The sequence below is a fragment of the Pinus tabuliformis genome, chromosome 6 (genome assembly GCF_031772625.1).
Source record: "Pinus tabuliformis cultivar Carrire ecotype Pingquan chromosome 6, CPIR1, whole genome shotgun sequence".
NCBI classification, from domain to species: domain Eukaryota; kingdom Viridiplantae; phylum Streptophyta; class Pinopsida; order Pinales; family Pinaceae; genus Pinus; species Pinus tabuliformis.
Genome location: NC_142292.1, coordinates 1576948393 through 1576955515, shown reverse-complemented (window position 1 = coordinate 1576955515; position 7123 = coordinate 1576948393). Strand labels below are relative to the sequence as shown.

General features: G+C 36.6%; 1 pseudogene; it reads right to left on the bottom strand.

Moving 5' to 3' along the window:
* Positions 1–392: 392 nt before the first annotated feature.
* On the bottom strand, positions 393–1666 carry LOC149264822 (transcription factor MYB3 pseudogene; annotated as a pseudogene).
* Positions 1667–7123: the final 5457 nt, after the last annotated feature.

Genomic DNA, 7123 nt, shown 5'->3' with positions numbered 1-7123 from the left:
GAACTGTTAGATTCCTTTAAAGTAGATCTATTTAAATATATAGATTTAAAATACCTTATTAAAAAAAATATTCTCCACAAACGTTATTACATTAAAATTTATAAATATTATTACATTAAATTTATAAATTTTGATAAACTTTCAAATAAACAACATTCTTTTGAATATGCCATTAATTCATTATACCCATTCCCAGAGGTGTTAGCCTGAGTTTACTAAATCAATTGTGAAAAGTGCAGCATTAATTACTTATATCCATTGTAACAACTCTATGAAACCAACTTTTATAAGTGAAAAAATAAATTACAACAAAATTTCTTCAAATATTTTTGCAAAAGTTTACCATTACATTAAAATTTATACTAATTTAATAAACTTTCAAATTGACAGCATCACTCCTCAAAAGTGTTGGCTTCAATCCATTCCTTGTCTTGTGTACTTTTATCGTGAAATTCCTCCCTTCGTCGGTAACCAGCCACTGTACAACTATTAATTGGCTGCATATTGCTTTCATCAGAAGATACATCTTCAAACTCAATCATCTCCTCAGCTAGTGTAGCCGGTCCCATGTAGAACTCTTCTAATCCAAAGTCCAATGAACAGTTGGATGTAGAAAAAATTAGATTCCAGTGGGGAGTCGATAGTTCCTTTAAATATGACAAACTGTCGGTTAAAGTAGCTGCATCTTCTGCAAATCGATCGGAATATGGGGACGGCTGCTTTGACCAGCTACAACAGGTAAAGCTTTCCATTTCTTTTTGAACGAGAATAACGTCTTCTGTGATGGAATCATTCACGAGTATGTCGCAGGGCGACTTGGAGAAATTCTTATTTTCTGAAACCTTACATAATTTGAAAGCTTCATCTGAACTACGATTATTGCAGCCATTTGGACGTGCCATTTCAGCTTGTTTCATCGCCGTTGTTATTTTGAGGGGAGGGGTTTTGAAGACATGATTTTGCAGGAGAGAAGGAGATTTTGATCTCATCTTCACATTTTGAGTACTTGAATTGGGTTGAGATTCGTTCATTGACCGCAGCTTCTTGCGTAGATGGGTGTTCCAGGAGTTCTTGATTTCATGGTCTGTTCGACCAGGCAGTCGTCCTGCTATCAGCGACCACCTGCAGGCAAGCAAACACATATAAAGACACTTGTGTTGTACTTATTGCATCAATCTCTCACTCTGCTACTAATAATTCGAAACTTTGGAGACACCGACAGAAGGAATCAATAACTACTGGTGAGTAAATAGATGATGTTCAATCATTGTGGACATACCGATTGCCTAGAAGACGGTGCATCCGAATAATGAGTTACTCTTCATCGTGGGAAATGTTTCCACGTTTAATGCCGGGACGAAGATAGTTCAGCCACCGCATTCTACAACTCTTTGCACACCTCATAAGAACTGTAAAACCAATTTTTTTCAATATTTATTAAGGTTTACATGTCTTAACCCTAATGAGAACTTAAAGAGTAAGGCATTAACTTAGATTCTCTAGAGAAATAATAAGAGATATAGTCAAATTTACCTGCTTTTTGAGGGAGATTTCTCCATCCAACATCGCCGTGAATTCGAATGTAATCAGACAGAATCATATCCTCCTTTTTGGTCCAGGCCCGGCGGTTGAACCCTTCATTTGAGCAGCAAGGAGATCTACCCATCCTGAATATTCGTTTACTGTAACTCCACCGCTGACGATCTCCTCTGCTGGGAACAAACAGATATGGCACTGGCCCCTTGGCTTGAGTATATATAGAAACAATTATATTCTTCTGCTCGTTTGGAAAATAGTTATCATGTGACCATTATAATTTGTGATTTCGAAGGGCACATCTGTCACAGATGTTCTTACAAGAGCCAAAATCAAAGACTATAACCTCTCGTAGACGACGACGACAAGAAAGAAAAATATAGAAAAATGCAGAAATTATGAGGAAACGACAAATGAGCACAGTAGAAATTTAAGAGGGCCGGATCACGGGGAGAACAATTTTGTTTTCTAAATCATTACAGCGATTCATAAATAGACTTGACACTAATGGAAGAATGTCTAAAAAATGATTAGTCATCACGTCCACACTAGGTTGCAACATTGAATATGAGACCGTGGAAGATGGTGTGTTATTCCCTCGAGGACGCCAGGTACCATTACACAACATACGTTCGACGAAGTAAATAATATTAAATAATTAATGCAATGTAACCTTAAGATATTATTAAGGGTTAAAAGTCTTTATAACAATTATTTAATATAACTTAAATATTTTAGTTAGGTGAATGGAATCTTAGAATGTAATAAAAAATAAATATTTTACTATTACTGAATGCAATCTCAAAATGATTATGGTAAAAAGTGTGTTTTTTTGTTTAAGGATTAATGAAAAACTAAGATCTCTTTTTAGGGTTAAAATTCAATATAGGTTAAAACATTTCACTTTAGTCAATGGAATGCTGGAGAAGAATTTTTTTTGCTTTTTAGAAAAAAAATCAATTAGCTATTATACCTTTATCATTATTATTAAATTATAAAAATAATAAATTTTTAGCTATATATTAATTATTATTTTTTAGTTTTTTTATTAATATTTTTTTATAAAATTATAAAATAATTAATAATATAATCGTAGAAATATGTATATATATATATATCTCTATATATATGTGTTATTTAATAGTTATGTTGTGTTTTAAGTATGTATCTAACGTGTGGTGAAATTTGTTATGCAAAAAGGAATTTTATCATTTATCGGATGGATAAAATAATATCATATTTTCCTAATAAGTTGATTATTATATTTGAATTTATGAATTGGGATGGTAGGAAAATGTTTGTTGTTAATTATATATTTGTTAAAATATTAATTGAATTTTTTATTTTTTAAAGTATTTTATTGGTCAGCACATTATATCTTTGATAACATTTTTTCAAAATTATAATAGTCTTACTCTCACTAGATTTGTTCACATGTACCTGATATAACAAAGTTTCTACATTAAAAAAGTAATTTCGATATATTAAACATCATATAGATAAAGGTCTAGAAAAACAACCATAAGAAATCTGAAGTAGGTAATTGTAATGCCCCAGGAAATGTAAATATTTGAATTTACTGTGGTTAAAAACTGAATATGACATTATTAACTGTTTTGGAATTTAATAATATTTTTATTATTTCTTTAATAAGATAAGAAATGTTTTTGGAAAATGCTAGCAACTGCTGAAGGAGGAAGTTGGGTAACGGTTGCAGTTGTTGCAACCCTAACTATCTCTCTTGACTGGAAAAGTTTCCAGGAGGAAAAAAGGAAGAGGGGAGTTAGTTTGTGCTATAGAGGACAGGCAAAGAAAAAGAAAAAGACAAGAAGATGGATGACTAAGTTTGGTAATGACTAGATAGCCAAGCACTAGGTGCGGAATTTCTTGCCAAGGACAGTGGTCTTGCAAGAGAGCATGGGGGAGAGATTCTGGTCCCGAAAGATGAATCTCGAGGTTGGGTGGCAAATTAGAAGCGGCAAACAAGTGAAAGTTTCGCTTCCGTAGGAGTACGAGGATCACCACAACACAGGGAGCAGAGGTGAGCAGTTCTGTTGCAGTATTATTGGCACATCGAACAGACAGGTACGGAAAATTCTAACTGCTGTGATTAAGTAAGTCTGTGTCATTTGGAAACCTTAAGAATTGAAACAGAAACTTCTGTGTAGCTATGACTCATAAAACAGAGGCAGTATTACAATAATAACATTTACAAATTAAAGATGTTATCTGCGTGTTAAAGAAAGCAAGAAGGTGATGTACACTTAGGACCCTCATAGGATGAGATGGCTGTTAGCAGGGTGTTACCGTAGGAAAGCCGAGGGAATAGTAAGTAAAATTGAACCATGCGAAACCCCTGTTGAGGACCGAGGAATTCCTGAGGGAAGGGTAAAATGAAATGTCTTGGGCAAGCAATGTTTTTCCCCACTTCTAAACTTTGTTGTGTAGGGAATGAAAACTGGAACAAACTATGAATCTTAATGCCCGGAAAGGATGTCTAAGGGCATATACGCATTTCATGGAAATTTACCAGGTGTCAATGGTGCAAGAAAACCCTAGGAACATCTTACTCTAAGGAACTGACAGAGGAAGGCTTTGGCGTGCTGAATTGGTAACCCCTGAGCCATGCGAATAAGTATGATGGGTAATGACTGTAGTTTTGACTATACAATGAGCAGGACAAACAAGCGAGGTGACGATAATTTTATTGAGTCATCTATTAAAAAAAAGAACCAAGCGATATTTAAGCAAATGGATGAGAGCAGTTAAAGATAAGCTCAGAACTTTTCCATAAAAAAGAAAAAGCGGAAATCAAAGGAATCCAGGGTGAAACCATTTTACAATTCTGCTAACTGTATAAGACGAAGAACGAATGTCACACAATGCTGTAACATATATTAAATCTCTAACAACTGATACAAAAACATGTAAGATAGAGTACACCATCTCGCTCCAATCCTCTGGCATCGACCAGGTAAATAAAGAAATATAAATCAAATGTCAGACAAAGTGGGTTCCTTAAAAACACGTTACAATCCATAAAGAGAGTAAGATGAAGAACCTTGATCGAGGCTGTTACAGCCGTGCATCTCTATTCAATGAAGAGCCAAAATTCTAAGAAGTATTACTTGTTAATGTGCAACAGGTGTAGCTAAGCAAAAGCTAGTTCATATTCAAACCTTGAATCATATACATAGACATATCGAATTTTATACAGGAAAAGCAGTAAAATTTCAATAGACTGATATCTCTTAGGTTAGCCCTGGAGGATTAATACTGAAATACTGTTGTCCATTAAATAAATAGAAGCCTCGGGACAAAACCCTGGCAAGGAGTAGTTTAAAATTACATTATATAATCACTGTTCGGCCTTCACGCTGGAGTCAAACCCTCTACACGAATGGTCGTACAGGGTTTCAACACCTTACAGCCTTCAGCCTATCAAATACATAAAAACTCTGAATACTGTGAGACTGTAGACTAACTGGGAGAACCATTACAGCTAAACAGTAGAACCAAAACTCTATCTAACTTGCAACAAGGCAAATTTTGCTGAAACCTTCAAGCTGAAGATGAACCCCTTACCTGGGATTTCGGTGGCGAGTCTGGCGAAATGCTCCCACACATCAGAAGTGCGTAGCTCTGAAATCCTGGTGAAGGGTTCCTACCATTAGAACTAAGCAACCATTAGTTAGTGATGTTAAAAAAACTGGACCAGAAGAACATTATGACAGGAAATTCTAATCATTGAAAAACAAACTTACCTGATTATGCCAACAGCGCCGATTCCATAACCTGGTTCTAAGAGTGCTAATGCATGCAAGGCCCTGGAGCCATAGCAGAGTGGGTCGCAGAGAGCAAGCAACAGGAAAAATGGAGCTGGCGCCAAAGTGTGGAACAACATAATCAAACGAGTTATAGTTGAGTCAACCTAGAAAGGAACCTGAGCCATAGATCTCCAAAACTCAATGACCACCATTGATGGGGTAGCAAGCCCGAGGATAGAAGTTGCGAGAACGAGCCTGCTCGTGCCATGCACAGAGTAGAGTCATAAGAAACAACGCAGAATCCAAAGCACAGATCAAGCGTATAGATAATCAAACGTGCAATTAATAGAAATTGCCAGATGTCCCTCTATATTATCTCTTTGCAGATCATGAGGAGTTGGGAGCTTTCCCAAGGTAACAAGCAGTTAATGAAACCTGAGTGAATAGGACCAAACCTTTTTACTGTCGCCGGAAATAACGAGTTGATTGACGGATAAAAGTTATGGAAGGTCGGAACAGTAAAGTGCTGAGACATGTCACAAGGTTACGTGTCATAAGAACCAATTCATACGTTGGTAACACCATGTAAAAAAAAATTATGCTGGAGACATTACAATTGGTATCAGAGCCCGGTTACAAAACTGAGGCCTCTGGAAATTGAAATTGAAATTGAGAATTGAAATTTGAAATGTAATTGAAATAGAAAACAGCTCATACAATTTATTTTGTCCCTATTTGAGCAATTCCAATTAAAAAAAAATAGTTAGTGTGATGATTTATTTTTCTCATGTTAAAGATAGGAAACCGGAAGACTAACAGTATGAGAAGAGGGGACAGTGCATCACGCAAGTATGCAATGGGTCAGGGACCTATACCTGGCCCTGAGAGTAATCCCGAGCTATGGGTACAGCTCAGGGAGGAGGCTCGCAATACAAATCATGCTATTTTGGAGACAGTGTAGGAATTGAAAAATGAAATGGCTCGGTTACGCGAAGATAATGCACGACTAACTATGGAGCAATAAACAATGTCAGAAGAATAGAATCACCACACAGAACCTGAAGGATCAGAAGAGAGGGAGGAGCGATCTGATAATGCATCTGAACAATAGACTTCAAAGAGGCAACGGATAGAGTTGCAAGGGGAATTCCGTAAGATTAAACCGCCACACTTTGACGGGGAGCAGGAAGAAGCAGCTGAGGCATGGTTGATTAATATGAACAAATATTTCCAACTATATGAATACGATCACAACCTTAAGGCATGGTTGGCCATTTTCCAACTACAGGGAAAAGCCACCCTGTGGTGGGAAGAAGTTAAGATCATAAGAGGGGTAAGTGAACATACCATAACCTGGGAGAGATTTCAAAGGTACTTTAAGGAAAGATACCTGACCGAGCATTTTTATGACGAAAAGGCAAGAGAATTCCATGACTTGCGGTTGGGGCAGCAGACCATGGACAAATTTATCACCCGTTTCACTTCCTTGCTTCGTTATGTGCCTTATATTAGAGAGGAAAAAGCTAAGGTGCAAAGATTTGTTAGTAGTTTACCTCTGTATATGCGGGAAAGGATTGAGTTTGACAATCCAAAGACAATGGACGAAGCAATACGTAAAGCCAGGATTTGTTACCAGCAGAGTAAACAGAAGGGGGAAATCCCAGGTAAAAGATGGAACGATAAGAGAAGTAATAAGTCAGCTGGAAACAATAAAGGGAATCACAGTAGTGGTAGCAAGGGAGTTGGTAAGGGGAAAAACAACAGGACTGTACAGAAAAATTCATTCAGATCCAAGCCAACCAATGAGTCCAGAGTCGGCG